At 34.6% G+C, this 21,258-nt stretch overlaps 1 long non-coding RNA gene, 1 other non-coding gene and 1 pseudogene across 3 annotated transcripts; 1 reads left to right on the top strand and 2 right to left on the bottom strand.

The window, feature by feature from the left end:
* Positions 1-77: 77 nt before the first annotated feature.
* LOC105631373 (uncharacterized) lies at positions 78-5,949 on the bottom strand. Its single transcript, XR_016322551.1, has 13 exons — positions 5,355-5,949; positions 5,014-5,166; positions 4,713-4,925; positions 4,538-4,627; positions 4,295-4,411; positions 3,406-3,675; positions 2,801-2,957; positions 2,020-2,097; positions 1,807-1,907; positions 1,383-1,553; positions 1,020-1,094; positions 698-805; positions 78-533 (listed from the first exon to the last, which is right to left on the bottom strand). It is a non-coding gene; the product is annotated as an uncharacterized LOC105631373 (transcript).
* A 3,371-nt stretch (positions 5,950-9,320) lies between these two features.
* Positions 9,321-10,214, top strand: LOC110009228 (uncharacterized). Its single transcript, XR_016318470.1, has 2 exons — positions 9,321-9,936; positions 10,036-10,214. It is a non-coding gene; the product is annotated as an uncharacterized LOC110009228 (long non-coding RNA).
* A 4,264-nt stretch (positions 10,215-14,478) lies between these two features.
* On the bottom strand, positions 14,479-20,260 carry LOC105631375 (uncharacterized; annotated as a pseudogene). Its single transcript, XR_016322549.1, has 13 exons — positions 19,624-20,260; positions 19,286-19,438; positions 18,985-19,197; positions 18,810-18,899; positions 18,568-18,684; positions 17,677-17,946; positions 17,093-17,249; positions 16,410-16,487; positions 16,197-16,297; positions 15,772-15,942; positions 15,409-15,483; positions 15,094-15,201; positions 14,479-14,929 (listed from the first exon to the last, which is right to left on the bottom strand). The product of XR_016322549.1 is annotated as an uncharacterized LOC105631375 (transcript).
* Between the last annotated feature and the right edge of the window lie 998 nt (positions 20,261-21,258).

Raw genomic sequence — 21,258 nt, 5'->3', positions numbered from 1 at the left:
ATTTATTTATTTTCGTGTATGCGCAATGTATATTTCCTATTTGATCAATAAAAAAAAAAAAAATGGAGTCTGTATAATTCTTCACATGCTCAACATCATCAGATTTTCTAACTTCCATTACAACAGAACAGTAGTTCACATTACAGTTTCTGCACCTTAATTTACATGTTAAACAACCATTTTTACATCATAATTTATCCACATTCGCAAAGCTCATAACAACAGTTCAGGCATTCGAAGCAGGCTAGGGCTACACAAAGTTGTGAGAGAGCTATAGAACATTGGTTGTTCATACGTGAGCAAGTCTGAATGAAGCACATGCAACAGAATCGATCGAGCAGCTTGCTGCAGCAATTGGAGGCAGCATTAACTAGCACTTCTGTAGCTTCAGGTGACTTTATTTCATCTGTTCCTGGAGGAATGTTTGATGCTGTCGCAGCCAAGTCTCCAAAGCCAACACCGAGGTTCCCCAAGAAAATGACCTTCTGGATTTCCGAGTTCACTTGTCTAAGTGAATTAATTTTGTTGAATACCTAGTTTCACAGATTATTTAGTAAACTATATAAAGTAGCTACATGACATGTAAATATTTCTTCATTTGCCATTTAATATTTCAGTCAATAACTAGAAAAACCAGTTATGATATAAATTTAGGGTGGCAATTGAAATAAATAAGGAGAAAGATGAAAAATTGCACCTCCTGCATCAGAATTTTTTCTGTTGCTTTCTCCCCAGTATCAGTCTGATGCAAAATCATATGGGTGTATTCAGATGGAACCCCAGTTTGAATGCTCATTTTCGCAATCTACAATAGAACAGCTTATGGAAATTAAGTTTTTGTAAAAGAGAGAATGACCATCTTCATGCACATATGCTAGCACAGGCCAAGCCAAACTTGGCACTGAACTTCTCCCTTTCTCTCTCTCTCTCTCTCTCAGAGTTTAAGATAGCTTGTGGTTTATTCAAACTGAATATTATAAATTACACAATAGAGTTCCAATACAAATTCAATAGCAAACCTGTTGCTCAAGGTCCTGGCTTTCTGACATCCATGCATTAGCTGTGAGAATGTCAATTTGTCTCCTTGCAAGCACCTGGAAATTGCAGAGTAAAAGAAATAATTAGAGAACAGCTAATTTCAACCGCAGCAATATATAATGAATGAGTATGATCCTCCATTGAAGAACGCGGAGTTCAAATATGAATTACTGAATGATGAAAAAAATTCATTCTTGAAACCAGAAACAAATTCACTTGTGTCTACAATTTGAAGAGCTTATGTATCAGACAGAGTTCATCATGCTTGACAACCTATTTCTGTGAAAAATTGGTGATGTCAAATGTAAAGCAAGTTACAGTGTGCCTAAAGAAAAAGAAATTACTCTATCAAGTTGCACATCCTTAGCCTTTTGTGATTTCAATTCTATTGTGAAATTGCTCATGTCTGCCAAGATACCACTAACTTTAATTGATTCTGGAAAGTTTCCATTATATCTGCCTGATACAAGCAATGGCATGCCACTTGAGAGATCCGGAATTCTAAATGGAAGAACCTGCAAGAGGTTCAAGAAGACAAAATGTCAGAACAGTTGGAGATCACATGAGACAAATGAATAGAAAGGCCTCCAGTTAAACAACTGTACAATCATATACTAGCAACTGACACTTAGAAGGACAACAGAACAGAACAGTTGGATATCAAATGAGACAGAAGAATAAGAAGGCCTCTGACCACTATGCTATCATATTAGCAAGAGACAGAGTGCCAGAATGACTGTACAGAAGATTGGCCATCATGAAGTTTACCTCAAGTGAATCAAGATGTTCCAAGGCATCCACAGTTATATTGGCTAGAATGACTGATGAAGCAGTTGCAAATAATCGCTGCATTCGAAAATCAACCGAATCTGAAAACAAAATCAATATAGACATGTATGGTGTCAAATCTTTTTAATGCTGTTACTTCACAGTGTAATTATACGAAGGCACCTTCTCCCTGTCCAAAAGAAAACAACTAACCTGCATCATATGCACTATCAAAATAACCACTTCCAATTTGTGCTAGCATTTGCAAGAAATAGTGGTTGCAATATGTACCTGAAAAGGTTTTAACAATTTATTAAAATTCTATAAGGAATATATAAACGAACATTCTCGTATGCTTCTCATATGAAGAGCTATGGGCACAGCTTTGTCACCCATCGTTACATGACAAATGACATTGACACCAATGTTTTTGATGAAAAATGTCAATCAAGTAAGTACAAGGTAATCTGAACAATTCTGAGAGCCATGACCTACTAAAAATTTTGTGGGAAGAAAACTATCATTTGAATTAAATATTAGTGAACCATGAGAGCACCAGATTCATCATAACAACTGTTAGAAAACAGGAACTTTTGTTATTTCTTCAAGCGAGTTACAGTCAAATAACGCCAAATTACATGAAGTGGCTGGTTTTTTTTCATATCTGGGTGTCAACAAAGAGAAATTTGACAAGGTTGGCCTTGTTTTCTGCGCGTGATTGCCATGAAACTAGTATGCTAAAAGCTGAGCTTCACCATGCTCAGTGACAGTAAGTCCAGAATATTCATTTCAATAACAAAACAGCTCAAGGTCAATTATGAATTAAATTATGAGGATTGAAGCATTAGAGTTTCGTGGGCTTGTGTATATGTTAATTGCTTACACAGGAACAATTTGTATATTCAAATGCAGCTCCACACGTGCAATGTCAAAAAAGATATCAAGACAACAGGAGTCCAACAACTAAAGATATAACTGGAACGTCAAACCTTACCAATGCCAAATGTACATATCCGAGGAGAAATTGGTCCTGCACCTGTGAGAGAGCCTTTTACAAAATTGCAAATATCTCTTTCATCTTCAACTGCGCCATCAGTGATGAGGAAAATAAGAGGCATTGAATCAGTAGTTTCAGCCAACAGCTTCATAGCCTAAAATAAAGCACATTCCTATGTAAAGAGTCTGCACATATTTCATAAAGAATATCTCATTTATAGATGTAGAAGTGAAAAATGCTGGATCCAAGACTCCTGGAATACAGAAAAAGGGGGGGGGGGGGGCGCGGAGTTAATCAGCATTATATGTAGTGTAGGCCACTAAAGAACTCTCACAAGGACAGAGAACAGGATTGAGGAAGAGAGATGGAATGGAATAGCAAAAACGGAACCTGGAAGGACAGTATGTAGTATGTTTCCTTGTCTCAGAACATACAGTTTCTTGCAGAGATGGTTGAGAACAAGTACTGAATATAGAATAAAATAGCATATAGCAAAATGTTGAGAATTCAGTACATAGAATAAAGTTAAAAATATAAGCCAAAAACAAAACTTCAAGACAGTTGTAGCAGATGCGAGTGAGACATTAGCAATTTATACACACCTGTTTAAGAGGATCCAAAATATTTGTTCCGCCATCTGCAATTAAATTATCACTAAGCCACTGAGTAGCTTTTGATATTGATCCCTGCGTTGCAGGAGCCATTAATTGTGAAAATAAGTAGGTCTTCTCGTTGAAAGCAATAATGTTGAAAGAATCTCCAGAATTGAGTTTAGAAAGTGATGATACTAATGCACCCTTTGCATTCTCAAGAGGATCCCCCTTCATGCTTCCACTCATATCAATTATAAAGATCACATCCTTCCTGCGAGCCTAACAGGCTCAAGCAAAAAAAAAAAAAAAACAGATTTTAATGAGCCAAATAGAAAAAAAAAATAAAAAGAAGAATAACCCTTTTTCAATAGGCATGGATGTTTGGTACTTCAAGCTTTCGGGGAAAGCTGACTGGAAACCAAAATTTGAATTTTCCACTGTTCCTCTACCAAGAAAATAACAATACCCATATATCTCAAAAACTTTCTTCTAATCTAAATTTTCTATTGTTAACAATTTTTATATTTGGAAGATGTCTATTTTGTCATAACCAGTATTCCAATTACTGTTTCTATTTGTGCCCCAAAACTTTTCCATCTGGCTTGATTGAATTAATTCAATTCAGACTGGATTATAGACTATCTTTTTCTCTAATCTGATAATTCCTATTACAAGGAAGAAGTCAATGCTAGCAAAACGAAACTGTATTATCTTCATCATCCATTTTCAAAGCCATGAAATTAAATGAAAATACAACATGCTCCAAAAATGCACTCCCATGGAGAAGTCAGATGCTTGCAGTATTAAACGCAAAAATGGAGAAGAAAAGCATGCATCCATAATGATGACAATCCTTTTTTCTGAAAAATATTTTGGAAGCAAATTAATCCCAACAAACCTTCCTATTCTCGTTGTTTCCAGGGAAAAGATAGAAGCAGAACATCTGTCGTCCATCAAAATCTCGCAAAAGTGGGGACTGCAGGAGCACACCACCAAATAAGTCCTCTGAAGAGACCTGTAAATGCAACAGTCAACCAGAATATATATTAAATGGCCCATCTCACACACATTGCAATTCATCCTAAGAGGCTACAAAGGAAGTTTATTTAGTGAAAAAACAGCCAATGCTTCAAAGACTTACAGCATACGAAAAACTTAAGTCAGTAGTCGACCACTTTGGTACTTCTGCTTCATATAAGAAACCCATTTTACCAACCTCACGCCTTAACTCCTAGGAGAGGCCATAACGTTCAAGTCATTTCCATTGTATTTCAGGAGCTGATTGGAAACATAACTCAAAAGATATGAGAACAAACCTTTAGAGCATGGCTAGTACTCTTGCATAAAATTTCTTTGCCAACACCTGAGTTCACACTTAACAGTATCTTTTCTCTCTTCGAAGTTTTTTGGCCAATGGGATTGACAAATTCTGGAAAATTAAATGGTACATTGAGGCAGAATTGACCCTCATTATATTCAAGCTTTTGAGACCAATTCGCTTTAACTGAAATTATTGTCCCTCCACCAACCTAAAAGGTAAATAACACATAAACATGTTGAAGACAGTATTATGCAACAAATAACACAATTAAGAATCAGATATAGGAAGTAAATCACCTGTGGGATTGTAAACGTAAAAATGCTGCCTTTCAAATAACGTCCATTTCCTCTTTTATTTCCTTTTTCCTTATCTTTCGTTTCTTCTGCTGTGATTAATTGACTATGATACGATCTTCCAGTAATATCAACCTCAAGACCTAGAATTGAACCCTGTTAGCCAAATCATGCTTTTCTTGAGAACTTCAAAGAAGTTGCTTCAAACAATATTAGCAAAAGCAAGTAAATTGCATTTGTGCAATAATAATATAAACGGAAAGACATGCAAAATTCCAGCCCTGCAAATGCAATTTCTGTGGTAGTAGAAGCAAAATTAGAGGAAGAAACAAAATTGTGACTACCTGGTCTCCCATAGGAATGGCGATGCGGCAATCACACTTGCTACTCGCCTTAATGCAATGCACGCGCCAGTTCCCGCTAAAACTAACGTTTGCATGATCCAAACAACTTTCAACTTCCATAGCTACTCCGTACATATGCAATGGTATCAACGCCGGCGGTTCGCACCGCCCGTGCACGTAAGGCTGGTAACTTGGCACGTCAGGATTGTCTACTACCTCTGGCTCTGGAATCACCGCATAAACCATGAGCGCCGTCGGTAAGAAACTCTCCGATGACTTCGACATTCCAAGTACCGGCGCCGGAGGCAATCCCTTCCCATAGTAAATTCTCTTAGAAAGCTTCAAACCGAAGTCCACACTGGTCTCGAACTCGTCAGCCATGTCGACGGCTACGTTCCAGAGAAATTTTCCCGGCGACAATTATGACGATAAAAATCCAGACAACACAACTCTGCGACAAGACAGATGGGAATAGAAAAATAATTTTGGAGTTTATGACAGCGCAGTAGTTATGAAATGCATGTTGATGTGGCTTTAGAATTTTCAAGTGGCTAGTCGTGAGGACGGAAGGCGAAGGTTGGTTCTTTCTTTTGGAAATTAATCTAGTAGGAGTATTTTAATAGTGATACAACCAGTTATGAAATGACACGTGTAAAATACTTCCCCCCAATCTTCGTATGCTTTTGTTGATATGAACGGATCATTCAGTCAATGTACTTTTCTGGTTTTTTTCTCCTTCAAGAAATTTGTTTATGATAAGATTAATTACAGCAAATATATTTAATCTAAGATCTGAGAAAAAAAGGTACATATACTTATTTTTTTTGTATGAATATTATTTTTAAAAATTATAAATGTAGATTAGATTTAGATTAAACATGCCATGTTAGCGTGATATGCGTGACAATAAAATGAAAACGTGAACTTATAATTATTTCTCGATAAATAAATAAAATAGTTGCCACTTACAATATTTTAATTAGTATAAAGAGCAATGATAACAAAGTTAAAGCTATGGATTAAAGTAAATGAAGCGCCAGACATAATTAGTACACTACATGATACCAAATGTCACTGTCCTAAACCACGCACCAAGATCGGACGGTGCGGCGCTTATTTAGTACACCCTCAAATAAGTCAGTTAAAGGGATTAATTAGTTATTTATAAGTCAATAATGGTCGTTAGAACAATATAATTCCAATATATAATTATATGGGTTCGGATATAAAAGCAATTTAAGCATAGGAACACACAGCACAACATCACATATAGGGGCAAAATAATAATTCTCATTTATATATCAAATAGTACATCGAGACACAATAATTACAATGAGGCAACCAATGTCACCTTCCATATTCATAAGGGCACTTATAAAGGGCGGACTCTCACGTCCAAGTGACTATAAGCAGAGTCACTCCCCAATGATTTAATTGGATGTCTGCCACTCGACCCACTTCACTAACTAGCGTCCAATCTATGAATGGATGGTCCAGTCCAGTGTCTATCTACCAATTTAAGGCCTTATACTTGTTATGATCTCCACCGTTGGATGATGGTCCCAAAAGATTTGCAGGCTCTGTATGAAGTTACGACGGAAGTGACTCAACGGCAAACGCATACCAAACTATTATTCGGTCGTACTAGACTTGTTTACATCCTGTTCATGAATCCACTCAAATCAGCCCAATAAAAAAAAAATTATAATACATAGATTTGACTATGCATCTTTAATGATTATACTGAAACTCCTCAAACTTCACCTTAATTTTACACTTTCACATTTCAATTTTCATTTCTGCTAGAAACATAAAAGTATAAAACAATGCTTGAATCCAAAAAAAAAAAAAAAAAAAAAAATCAAAGCCACAAGAAAAATTGATTAAAATTTAAAATTAAATTTATATATTAGGTCAAAAAGATATTTTCAAAAAAATTAAAATCATTTTATCCTTTTATTTTTTAAAATGAACAGTTTAAAATATATTTATATTAATAAAATTTGTTCTAATTGATTTGATTAAATTCATAAATCAAATCTAATCAAATCGATCTTTGAAATATGGTAGCACAATTATATAGATATGTGACTTGGACAGAGACAGACAAGACAGACTTTGATTTGCTGTCATCTTTTTGTTTTTTTCTTACCTTACAAAAAAAAAAAGGCAAGTGCAGTGGATTGCATTGGTACCAAATTTTGACTATTGTTTTCTTTTTCTTTTTTTTTTTTTTTTCCCCCCTTAACAAATGTGCAAAATGTGACCATTTTTTTAAATTGGGTTTGGGTCCACAAGTGATTGATCAAGTATTTAATTGAGCATTGACAATATTAGCATCTACATTGACCCTAATGTGGTCTAAGCATATTATTAACCTACTTCAAAACCAAAGTTTTCTTGATGCCATAAGGACTTTGTCTTTGTTAAACCCATAATTAGGAAAAGAGTAATTCAATCCCTTGCTTTGATTCTTATGAAAGCATGAAATAAATAAATATATATTTAGCTATGAAATGAATTGAAATATTATCATGGCTACGTAAATAAATTTTATAGTTGAATTTCAATTTGAAACTTTTTTATGCTCCACGTTGTTATAAGAATGAAAAAATAAATTAAATTATATATAAAATTTGAAATCTCCATCTATTAAAAAAAGAAACTATAAATTTATAAGAGGGAAAACTATATAGACGATCAAACTATCTAAAAGATGCATTCATAAAAACAAATGAAAAATACGGGAAAGAAAAAATGAGAATATAAAAAGTCAGTTTCTGAGTTTCATAATTAACTTTTTTTTTAAAAATAAATAAATAAATAAACAGGTAAAAAATAAAAATAAAAAAACAATCCAAGAGATGTGCTTAAAATTTTTCCACTAACATCACATGAAGCTTAATTATTAAAGTAACGAAAAAAGCTATCGAATTTGATTTTCACTAAATATATACATAGAGAGAAGCAGTAATTAAATTTCAAATCCATTTTAATTGATTCGTAACAATAAAGTCTGACACTATAATTTAAAAAAAAAAAAAACAAAAGTAATCTTAATAGCATTTTGTAGTGATTGCTGTTAAGTAGGTGAGCCCCACATTTAGCATCAATCGTGATAAAACGTTATGTCATCAACCGAATGATAGATCTAGAAATCTACTTTTATATTAATTTTTGAAGAAAATGATGATATTGATAGTATATATTATCTAAGTCATCAATCATAGAAAATTAAAGCATGCTTTTGTTGATGATACTCTCTGTTGGACAGAAAATTTTGTTTAGGTAAATTGAGGCTATAGTAGTAAGTATAGACTTGACTTTAGTGCTGGCCACTCATATGCCACGAAAGTGACACTTATTAAGTTACAATAATTGTACTATCTATTATACAAATAAAAGATAATTCTTTTCTATATAATCATGATAATAAAACATTATCATCGCAACTAATTAATTTGTTCATACAACTTCATGGACCTCAGAAAAATAAATTGGGCTTTTTAGAATAAATTTTCACTATCAGCCCGCAAAGGAAAGTTACAAGAGAAAAACCCAATTATCCTCCTCTTGCTTTGGATTACTGAATTTGTCCTCATGAGTGATGAGTGCTTTACTAATTGTTGGTTGGAAACTTCAAATCAAAGGTTTGTGAATGGGGTCAAAGCTCAAAAGACTTTTTTTTTTTTTTTTGGGTAACCCATGTGGTATTCGAGTGGGCATGAACCACTGCACTGGTCCGCGCTGGTCCGGTTGTATGATTCTGCCCAAAAAACTGAAAACAGATTGTATTTTAACATATAAAGCGTAAGTTTTACTAGTCTTTCTGAATGCTATAGTTTATGATTCAGAATTACCAAAAACTGAGGACCCTTCTTCGTGGGATTGGAATTTGAAGAACACTTCTACCATTGATGAAGGAAATAATGAAAAATCCCTTTGATTTTGCCTATAATTGACAATTGCAACCAAAACTGATTTCACTAGTTCCATTAATAGAAATGTCAATATCAGCTGCTTCAATCCCTCCCATGAGATTTCATAAAGGTACAATTTTTGCTCTATAATTAATGTGTAATCCCATTGATCATGGAGTTGGAGAACAAACATTAAGGGAAATGATTAAGGGAACTAGTGATGAATTTCCATAATGTAAGTGGCTGCCATTCTTGGTTCTTGATCAAATTCCTATAAATTGTGGCTTTCAATGGTTAACTTCAATCACAGAAGTATATTACTTTTCAGTGAGTGAAAGAACTAATAGAAAAACAAAGAGAGAGAGAGAGAGAGAGAGAGAGAGTGAGTGAGATGGAGAGGAAGGTTTTAGCAGTAGCTGTGCTAGTTATGCTTGCGTTAGGCACAGTTGAAGCCCAAGAACAAGAACGTCCTTCCCTTCTTAAATGTGCAGCAAAATGTGGAGGAATTTGCTATAAAGCAAGATTTCCACCTTTGATGGTGCTGTGCTTTAGCCTGTGCATGCTCCAATGCAGGCATTCTCCGTCTGATATTGTCTACAATTGTACTCACTCTTGCGCTAGAAGCATGGTCACTAACTCATTGACCATTGATTCTAATCTTGGTACGCCAATAATTAAAATTTTCATATATATCTTAATGTTTCATTATGTTCTTTTATGAAATAGTATACTGATTGTTCTTTTCTTTTTTAATACATCAGGTGATGACAAAGTAGAAGGTTATGTGGATTCTTGCTATCAAATGTGCAACAAGGATAGCAACAATATCTAGTATCTAAGAAAAGTATCTTTGTTATATTTAAATAAGATGGTATAGATGTAATCTTTCTACATATTATTACTAATAAAGATGGATGCTTTAATCATGTATTCCATTTTATCAGTCAATGTTCTCCTTTTACACAGTAACTGAAACAAAACCTAATTTATCTATAATTTTTCTAAGAGTAACTAAGGCTCCGTTGTTTCCGTAAAATCACTAAGGCTGGTGGTGGTGGTCGGTGTTGGTAGCCGATGGTAGTGGTCGGTGGTAAATGGTGACTGGTGACTGGTGACTGGTGGCAGTGACTATGATGATTAATAAATTAAAAAATATGAATTTATAAGGTTTACTAATGTTCGGAAAATGTTTTACTCTCAAAAATGAAAAGTTGTTTTCTTTAAAAAAATGATTTAATTTTCCTTTAATTAGGAAAATATTTTCCATTGATTTATTTTACTGAATGACTCTAAACAACGGAAAATTGTGAAAATTATTTTTTCGTAAATTATTTACAGAACTGGCGGAAAAGTTTTCGCTGTTGGACGGAAAACTTTACCTCTAAGGGAAGAGTATCCATTTGAGGCAGAAAATTTTTGTTTTGTTTGAGACACACTCGTTCTTCTGGCCAAAAGAAAACGTATGAAATTAACCAACATACCACGATATCGTTTTTCCAGTTCCATAGAAGAATGCTTCGTGGCCAGCTTTTTCCATAGCCAACGAGGTCGTTTTGATACACACCAGAGACTTTGGCCTTCCATCACGGTTTGGTTTGATATGGTTTGGAAAAGCTTCAAAACCAAATTAGAAATTATGATTTGAAAATTTTTTCATATAAAATTAAACCAATGAATTGCAAATCAAAGTGATTTAGTAGGGCTTGATTTATGATTTAGTGCATTAAAAAAATAATTATGCATCGATTAATAAATTTATAATTACAAATTGTGATGAATTAGGAGAAAATGTCTCATTTTATTAAACATGGTTTAGTCTGATTTTAAACAATTTGATTGAATATAAACTGAACTAAACTATTTTGAAAATAAAGGGCATACAAGGGATGATTTGATACAGTTTGATTTGGTTAGTAGTTAAAATAGTAACAAGTTTAACAGGCGGTAATGATCATCTCTAATGTGTTTTAGTGTTCTTGCTGAAACTTGTTCTACTGCTCGAGTTCAATTTAAATGTTTAATCCCTTTGATCAGGGAGTTATATATCAATTAGTTATGCTGCCATAATCAAGTCCTAATCGGAGGATCAATACACAAAATTTCCAATAATGGAATTAGCACATCTCTTTTGAACCCAAATGAGTGGAAATGATCAAGGGAACAAGTAAGATTAATTTCCATAATACAAGTGGCTTCCATTCTTGATTCTTGATCAAATGCCTATAAATTTGTGGCTTCCAATGGTTAAGTTCATCGCACAAACACAGTACTTTCGAGTGAGCGAAGGAACTAAAAAATAAGCAAAAGAGAGAGATGGAGAGGAAGGAGTTAGCAGTAGCAATGCTACTTATGCTTGTGTCAGGCGCAGTTCAGGCCCAAGAACAAGAACGTCTTTCCCTTCTTAAATGCGCAGCGAAATGTGGATCAAAGTGCTTGTTATCTGCAATGATTCCACCATTGGCGGTGCTTTGCTTTAGCCTATGCATGGTCCAGTGCAGGCGTTCTCCTTCTGATATTGTCTACAATTGTACTCATTCTTGTTCTACAAGCATGGTCACTAATTCACTGGCCATTGATTCTAATCTTGGTACAACAATTATTAAATTTCTTACATACATACACTAATTTATGTTCTTTTGTTAAAAAATAGTCTACTGATTGTTCTTTTTTCTTTTTTATTGCAACAGATGATGACAAAGTAGAAGTTTATGTGGATTCTTGCTATCAAACTTGCAACAAGAACAACAAAAATAACTAGATGGTGTCTCTTGCCAACGAACACACACACACACACACATATATATATATGCTTCTTCCGTCTGAGCAAAGTATTGTTTGTTATATGTAAATAAAATGGTACTGAACTACTGATGTAATCCTTATGTTATCATCAGTAAAGATGGATGCTTTAAAATATCCCTTCATCAATACAGATAAGTGATAGTCAATTTTAATCACTTTTTTTTTTTTTTTTTTTTAATATTACCCCTTCATTGATACTAATTTCACATGCCACTGTTAATAAAATATTGTTGGGATAAAGTTAATAGAGAATTAATAATTAAATTTGAAAAAAGAATTGTTTATAACAGACGAAAAAGGAAATAGTAGCTTTTTTTTTTTTTTTATCATTGGTATCGGGAGCCACTACTAGTAAATAGAAGTATTTTGATAATGGTGAGTAACACGAATGTTTTTTCTTTTTCTTTTCAAAACTAATTAATTTACATTAACTAAGGGAGATTTTTTTTTTTTTTAGAGAGCTTTGAAAAGTATTTTCATCTAAAAAACGACTTAATAATAATACTCTGCTGGTCATCACTTTCTCCTTTTGCTTTGTCGAAAATTTAGTATTTTTTTTTAATATATCCTTATTTAATATACAAAATAGATATAAGACGGATCGAGTAATAAAAAGGCCTCCCGGAGTTAACTAGACAGGCAAATACAGGAATAAAACGTCATTTCAATGTGCCCAAACGACGCATGTTAGTTCGTAAATAACGGTGAAAACATTCGGAAAAATCAAGTAAAATAGCTGCTTGAAGCGACCGTCCCTATCCGAAACGATAAAAACGATTGAGTAAAGCATTGCCTATTCTCAGCTTTCTGTTTGTCGTTTGAATAAATTCAATGCACTCTCGCTTAAAACGATCCACCCTTCATACCAATGATGAAGAAAAACGACAGAGCGAAGTTTCGCGCGTGGCATCAGCTGAGGTCGGTCTCAACCAAAGGTTTTGTCAAATTTCGCCTCAACGCGGTCAAATCTCCATTAGCCATATCCCAATACAACAGAAAAATGTGTAAGACGAGAGATACTTCCAGTTAGGTTCATCTGACCTGGAAAAAAAAATTAAAAAAAAAAAAAAGAAAGAAGAAGAAGAAAGAGAGATCGTTTGGACTGACGGATTCTATGGTATATTATTCTTTGATTCCTTAGAAACGAAGGTATAATCAAAACCAGCTAAATCGAGCTTTTCAGGTTTGTGCATTGGTTTTCTTGTTTCGGTTTCCAGTTTTTGAGTGATGTTAAGGTTTGTTTTGCCCTTTTTGGTCTCAATTTCTCTTTTTACAATCCTGCGTCTAAAAATCAGTAATTTTCTGGTTCATTAATAACTGGATCATTGCTTGGTTGCTGGGAAACAAGGAATAATGGAGAGAGAGAATTATAGGCTCTTTTATGTGAAGGGGAAAAGTTGGTTGGTTTGATTTGGATTCAAAAGTTTGCTGCTTTTTCTTGTATTCTTACAGTGATTTAGTTGTAAATTAATAGAGATCAAAATTTTGAATTTGTTCCTGAATTAACGTAATCAATTTGTCTATACATTACTGTGTAGATTTGAGCTAGGAATTGTTGAGCAGTGTTTTATTTGAGAGAAAAAGTTATAATCTTTTGCTGCTATGCTTTAAAGATTTTTGATGTGATGGTGAAACATTAAAAAAACTTTATATAGCGAACTTGATTTTCTTTTTCTTTCTATTGTTTGCTTTTAAAATCAGGTATAAACTCATGGCCACTGCAACTATGGCTACTGCAGCCGGTGCAGCTGCTCTTTTGTATTATACATTGAACCGGAAGCTACATATGTTTACCTGACAGGGAAAGGCATGGAGACCAGAAGGAAGAAGAAGAAGAAGATAGTGCGAATAACCATTTGAGGCTGGACACCGAAAAAATCAGCGAGCAGAAACACAGAATCAGAATCAGTATATGATATTTATATTTCTATCATCAAAGGCAGAAAATTAAATACTATAACAGATGAAGGCCTTCAGGAATCGAATGTTTTGGATAATTGGCATTGTTAGTGGTAAATTGTAGATAGAGTGTGGTTCTTCTTTTATAATTGGTTGGGTTATTTTGATGATTTTGTTGCGAAACAAAAATAAAATTTTACCTCGAACAGAGAGGAGAAAGGCGGGAAAAGGGAGAGAAGGGCAAACTAGGCGCAGAAAAAGATTTTGACGAGGAAAATTGGGCAAGGGGATTACATGTCCAGACCCAATTAGGCCCATTTATAGATAAATTTGATGGAAAATATTTTTTTTATTAAAACGAAAGTATCTTTTTGGACAAATGTGTTTCTTTTTATGTATTAGAGCCGGTTTAAATATTTATTTATTTTCGTGTATGCGCATTGTATATTTCCTATTTGATCAATAAAAAAAAAAAAAAAAAAAAAAAAAAGGAGTCTGTATAATTCTTCACATGCTCAACATCATCAGATTTTCTAACTTCCATTACAACAGAACAGTAGTTCACATTACAGTTTCTGCACATTAATTTACATGTTCAACAACCATTTTTACATCATAATTTATCCACATTCGCAAAACTCATAACAACAGGCATCCGAAGCAGACTAGGGCTACACAAAGTTGTGAGAGAGCTATAGCACATTCGTTGTTCATACATGAGCAAGTCTGAATTAAGCACATGCAACAGCATGGATCGAGCAGCTTGCTGCAGCAATTGGAGGCAGCATTAACTAGCACTTCTGTAGCTTCAGGTGACTTTATTTCATCTGTTCCTGGGGGAATGTTTGATGCTGTCGCAGCCAAGTCTCCAAAGCCAACACCTAGGTTCCCCAAGAAAATGACCTTCTGGATTTCCGAGTTCACTTGTCTAAGTGAATTAATTTTGTTGAATACCTAGTTTCACAGATTATTTAGTAAACTATATAAAGTAGCTACATGACATGTAAATATTTCTTCATTTTCCATTTAATATTTCAGTCAATAACTAGAAAAACCAGTTATGATATAAATTTAGGGTGGCAATTGAAATAAATAAGGAGAAAGATGAAAAATTGTACCTCCTGCATCAGAATTTTTTCTGTTGCTTTCTCCCCAGTATCAGTCTGATGCAAAATCATATGGGTGTATTCAGATGGAACCCCAGTTTGAATGCTCATTTTTGCAATCTACAATAGAACAGCTTATGGAAATTATGTTTTTGTAAAAGAGAGAATGACCATCTTCATGCACATATACTAGCACAGGCCATGCCAAACTTGGCTCCCTTTCTCTCTCTCTCTCTCTCTCTCAGAGTTTTAAGATAGCTCGTGTTTTATTCAAACTGGATATTATAAATTATACGATAGAGTTCCAATACAAATTCAATAGCAAACCTGTTGCTCAAGGTCCTGGCTTTCTGACATCCATGCATTAGCTGTGAGAATGTCAATTTGTCTCCTTGCAAGCACCTGGAAATTGCAGAGTAAAAGAAATAATTAGAGAACAGCTAATTTCAACTGCAGCAATATATAATGAATGAGTATGATCCTCTATTGAAGAATGTGGAGTTCAAATATGAATTACTGAATGATGAAAAAAAATTCATTCTAGAAACCAGAAACAAATTCACTTGTGTCTACAATTTGAAGAGCTTATGTATCAGACAGAGTTCATCATGCTTGACAACCTATTTCTGTGAAAAATTGGTGATGTCAAATGTAAAGTAAGTTACAGTGTGCCTAAAAAAAAGAAATTACTCTATCAAGTTGCACATCCTTAGCCTTTTGTGATTTCAATTCTATTGTGAAATTGCTCATGTCTGCCAAGATACCACTAACTTTAATTGATTCTGGAAATTTTCCATTATATCTGCCTGATACAAGCAATGGCATGCCACTTGAGAGATCCGGAATTCTAAATGGAAGAACCTGCAAGGGATTCAGGAAGACAAAATGTCAGAACAGTTGGAGATCACATGAGACAAATCAATAGAAAGGCCTCCAGTTAAACAACTGTACTATCATATGCTAGCAACTGACACTTAGAAGGACAACATAACAGAACAGTTGGAGATCAAATGAGACAGAAGAATAAGAAGGCCTCTGACCACTATGCTATCATGTTTAGCAAGAGACAGAGTGCCAGAATGACTGTACAGAAGATTGGCCATCATGAAGTTTACCTCAAGTGAATCAAGATGTTCCAAGGCATCCACAGTTATATTGGCTAGAATGACTGATGAAGCAGTCGCAAATAATCGCTGCATTTGAAAATCAACCGAATCTGAAAACAAAATGAATATAGACATGTATGGTGTCAAATCTTTTTAATGCTGTTACTTCACAGTGCAATTATACAAAGGCACCTTCTCCCTGTCCAAAAGAAAACAACTAACCTGCATCATATGCACTATCAAAATAACCACTTCCAATTTGTGCTAGCATTTGCAAGAAATAGTGGTTGCAATATGTACCTGAAAAGGTTTTAACAATTTCTTAAAATTCTATAAGGAATATATAAACGAACATTCTCGTATGCTTCTCATATGAAGAGCTATGGGCACAGATTTGTCACCCATCGATACATGACGAATGACATTGACACCAATGTTTTTGATGAAAAATGTCAATCAAGTAAGTACAAGGTAATCTCAACAATTCTGAGAGCCATGAACTTTTGTTATTTCTTCAAGTGAGTTATAGTCAAATAAAGCTAAATTACATGGAGTGGCTGGTTTTTTTTCATATCTGGGTGTCAACAAAGAGAAATTTGACAAGGTTGGCCTTGTTTTCTGAGCTTGATTGCCATGAAACTAGTGTGCTAAAAGCCGAGCTTCACCATGCTCAGTGACAGCAAGTCCAGAATATTCATTTCAATAACAAAACAGCTCAAGGTCAATTATGAATTAAATTATGAGGATTGAAGCATTAGAGTTTCGTGGGCTTGTGTATATATAAATTGCTTACACAGGAACAATTTGTATATTCAAATGCAGCTCCACACATGCAATGTCAAAAAAGAGATCAAGACAACAGGAGTCCAACAACTAAAGAAAGAACTGGAACGCCAAAACCTTACCAATGCCAAATGTACATATCCGAGGAGAAATTGGTCCTGCACCTGTGAGAGAGCCGTTTACAAAATTGCAAATATCTCTTTCATCTTCAATTGCGCCATCAGTGATGAGGAAAATAAGAGGCATTGAATCAGCAGTTTCAGCCAACAGCTTCATAGCCTAAAATAAAGCACATTCCTATGTAAAGAGTCTGCACATATTTCATAAAGAATATCTCATTTATAGATGTAGAAGTGAAAAATGCAGGATCCAAGACTCCTAGAATACAGAAAGAAGAGGGGGGGGGGGGGGCGCGCAGAGTTAATCAGCATTATGTAGGTAGGCCACTAAAGAACATACAGTTTCTTGCAGAGATGGTATAGCAAAAATGGAACCTGGAAGGACAGTATGTAGTATGTTTCCTTGTCTCAGAACATACAGTTTCTTGCAGAGATGGTAGAGAACAAGTACTGAATATAGAATAAAATAGCATATAGCAAAATGTTGAGAATTCAGTACATAGAATAAAGTTAAAAATATAAGCCAAAAACAAAACTTCAAAACAGTTGTAGCAGATGCGAGTGAGACATTAGCAATTTATACACACCTGTTTAAGAGGATCCAAAATATTTGTTCCGCCATCTGCAATTAAATTATCACTAAGCCACTGAGTAGCTTTTGATATTGATCCCTGCGTTGCAGGAGCCATTAATTGTGAAAATAAGTAGGTCTTCTCGTTGAAAGCAATAATGTTGAAAGAATCTTCAGAATTGAGTTTAGAAAGTGATGATACTAATGCACCCTTTGCATTCTCAAGAGGATCCCCCTTCATGCTTCCACTCATATCAATTATAAAGATCACATCCTTCCTGCAAACCTAACAGGCTCAAGCCAAAAAAAAAAAAAAAAAAAAAGATTTTAATGAGCCAAATAGAAAAAATAAAAATAAAAAGAAGAATAACCCTTTTTCAATAGGCATGGATGTTTGGAACCTCAAGCTTTCGGGGAAAACTGACTGGAAACCAAAATTTGAATTTTCCAGTGTTCCTCTACGAAGAAAATAACAGTATATATCTCAAAAACTTTCTTCTAATCTAAATTTTCTATTGTTAATAATTTTTATCTTTGGAAGAAGTCTATTTTGTCATAACCAGTATTCCAATTACTGTTTCTATTTGTGCCCCAAAACTTTTCCATCAGGCTTGATTGAATTAATTCAATTCAGACTGCATTATACACTATCTTTTTCTCTAATCGGATAATTCCTATTACAAGGAAGAAGTCAATGCTAGCAAAACGAAACTATATTATTTTCATCATCCATTTTCAAAGCCATGAAATTAAATGAAAATGCAACATGCTCCAAAAATGCACTCCCATGGAGAAGTCAGATGCTTGCAGTATTAAACGCAAAAATGGAGAAGAAAAGCATGCATCCATAATGATGACAATCCTTTTTTCTGAAAAATATTTTGGAAGCAAATTAATCCCAACAAACCTTCCTATTCTCGTTGTTTCCAGGGAAAAGATAGAAGCAGAACATCTGTCGTCCATCAAAATCTCGCAAAAGTGGGGACTGCAGGAGCACACCACCAAATAAGTCCTCTGAAGAGACCTGTAAATGCAACAGTCAAACAGAATATATGTTAAATGGACCATCTCACACACATTGCAATTCATCCTAAGAGGCTGCAAAGGAAGTTTATTTAGTGAAAAACAGCCAATGCTTCAAAGACTTACAGCATACGAAAAACTTAAGTCAGTAGTCGACCACTTTGGTACTTCTGCTTCATATAAGAAACCCATTTTACCAACCTCACGCCTTAACTCCTAGGAGAGGCCATAACACTCGAGTCATTTCCATTGTATTTCAGGAGCTGATTGGAAACATAACTGAAAAGATATGAGAACTAACCTTTAGAGCATGGCTAGTACTCTTGCATAAAATTTCTTTGCCAACACCTGAGTTCACACTTAACAGTATCTTTTCTCTCTTCGAAGTTTTTTGGCCAATGGGATTGACAAATTCTGGAAAATTAAATGGTACATTGAGGCAGAATTGACCCTCATTATATTCAAGCTTTTGAGACCAATTCGCTTTAACTGAAATTATTGTCCCTCCACCAACCTAAAAGGTAAATAACACATAAACATGTTGAAGACAGTATTATGCAACAAATAACACAATTAAGAATCAGATATAGGAAGTAAATCACCTGTGGGATTGTAAACGTAAAAATGCTGCCTTTCAAATAACGTCCATTTCCTCTTTTATTTCCTTTTTCCTTATCTTTCGTTTCTTCTGCTGTGATTAATTGACTATGATACGATCTTCCAGTAATATCAACCTCAAGACCTAGAATTGAACCCTGTTAGCCAAATCATGCTTTTCTTGAGAACTTCAAAGAAGTTGTTTCAAACAATATTAGCAAAAGCAAGTAAATTGCTTTTGTGCAATAATATAAACGGAAAGACATGCAAAATTCCAGCTCTGCAAATGCAATTTCTGTGGTAGTAGAAGCAAAATTAGAGGAAGAAACAAAATTGTGACTACCTGGTCTCCCATAGGAATGGCGATGCGGCAGTCACACTTGCTACTCGCCTTAATGCAATGCACGCGCCAGTTCCCGCTAAAACTAACGTTTGCATGATCCAAACAACTTTCAACTTCCGTAGCTACTCCGTACATATGCAATGGTATCAACGCCGGCGGTTCGCACCGCCCGTGCACGTGTGGCTGGTAACTTTGCACGTCAGGATTGTCTACTACCTCTGGCTCCGGAATCACCGCATACACCATGACCGCCGTCGGTAAGAAACTCTCCGATGACTTCGACATTCCAAGTACCGGCGCCGGAGGCAATCCCTTCCCATAGTAAATTCTCTTAGAAAGCTTCAAACCGAACTCCACACTGGTCTCGAACTCGTCAGCCATGTCGACGGCTACGTTCCAGAGAAATTTTCCCGGCGACAATTATGACGATAAAAATCAAGACAACACAACTCTGCGACGAGACAGATGGGAATAGAAAAATAATTTTGGAGTTTATGACAGCGCAGTAGTTATGAAATGCATGTGGCTTTAGAATTTTCAAGTGGCTAGTCGTGAGGACGGAAGGCGAAGGGTGGTTCTTTCATTCGGAAATTTATCTAGTAGGAGTATTTTAATAGTGATATAACCAGTTATGCCTTTGTTGATGTGAACGGATCATTCACAGTCAATGTACTTTTCTGGTTTTTTTTTCTCCTTCAAGAAATTTGTTTATGATAAGATTACTTACAGCAAATATATTTAATCTAAGGATCTTAAAAAAAAAAAAAGGTACATATACTTATTTTTTTTGTATGAATATTATTTTTAAAAATTATAAATGTAGATTAGATTTAGATTAAACATGCCATGTTAGTGTGATATGCGTGACAATAAAATGAAAACGTGAACTTATAATTATTTCTCGATAAATAAATAAAATAGTTGCCACTTACAATATTTAATTAGTATAAAGAGCAATGATAACAAAGTTAAAGCTATGGATTAGCGACATAATTAGTACACTACACGATTTGACCCACTTCACTAAATAGCGTCCAATCTATAAATGGATGTCTATCTACCAATTTAAGGCCTTATAGTTGTTATGATCTCCACCGTTGGATGATGGTCCAAAGATTTGCAGGCTCTATATGAAGTTGCGACGGAAGTGACTCAACCGCAAATGCATACCAAACTATTATTTATCGTATTAGACTTATTTACATCCTATGTATGAATTCACTCAAATGCATACCAAATCATTATTTGTCGTATTAGACTTATTTACATCTTATGTAATCCACTCAAATGCATACCAAATCATTATCTGTCGTATTAGACTTATTTACATCTTATGTAATCCACTCAAATGCATACCAAACCATTATCTGTCGTATTAGACTTATTTACTTCCTATGTATGAATGAATCCACTCAAATGCATGCAAACCATTATCTGTCGTATTAGACTTGTATAAGCAAATCAATATTTGAAATATGGTAGCACAATTATATAGATATGTGACTTGAACAGAGACAGACAAGACAAGACATTGATTTGCTGTCTTCTTTTTGTTTCTTTCTTACCTTAAAAAAAACAAAAAGGCAAGTGCAGTGGATTGCATTGCTACCAAATTTTGACTGTTGTTTTCTCCTT

This window comes from Jatropha curcas, chromosome 1, assembly GCF_041381405.1.
Source record: "Jatropha curcas cultivar XTBG-Jc1 chromosome 1, XTBG_Jcur_1.0, whole genome shotgun sequence".
NCBI lineage: Eukaryota > Viridiplantae > Streptophyta > Magnoliopsida > Malpighiales > Euphorbiaceae > Jatropha > Jatropha curcas.
This window is presented reverse-complemented; position numbering and strand designations above follow the sequence as displayed.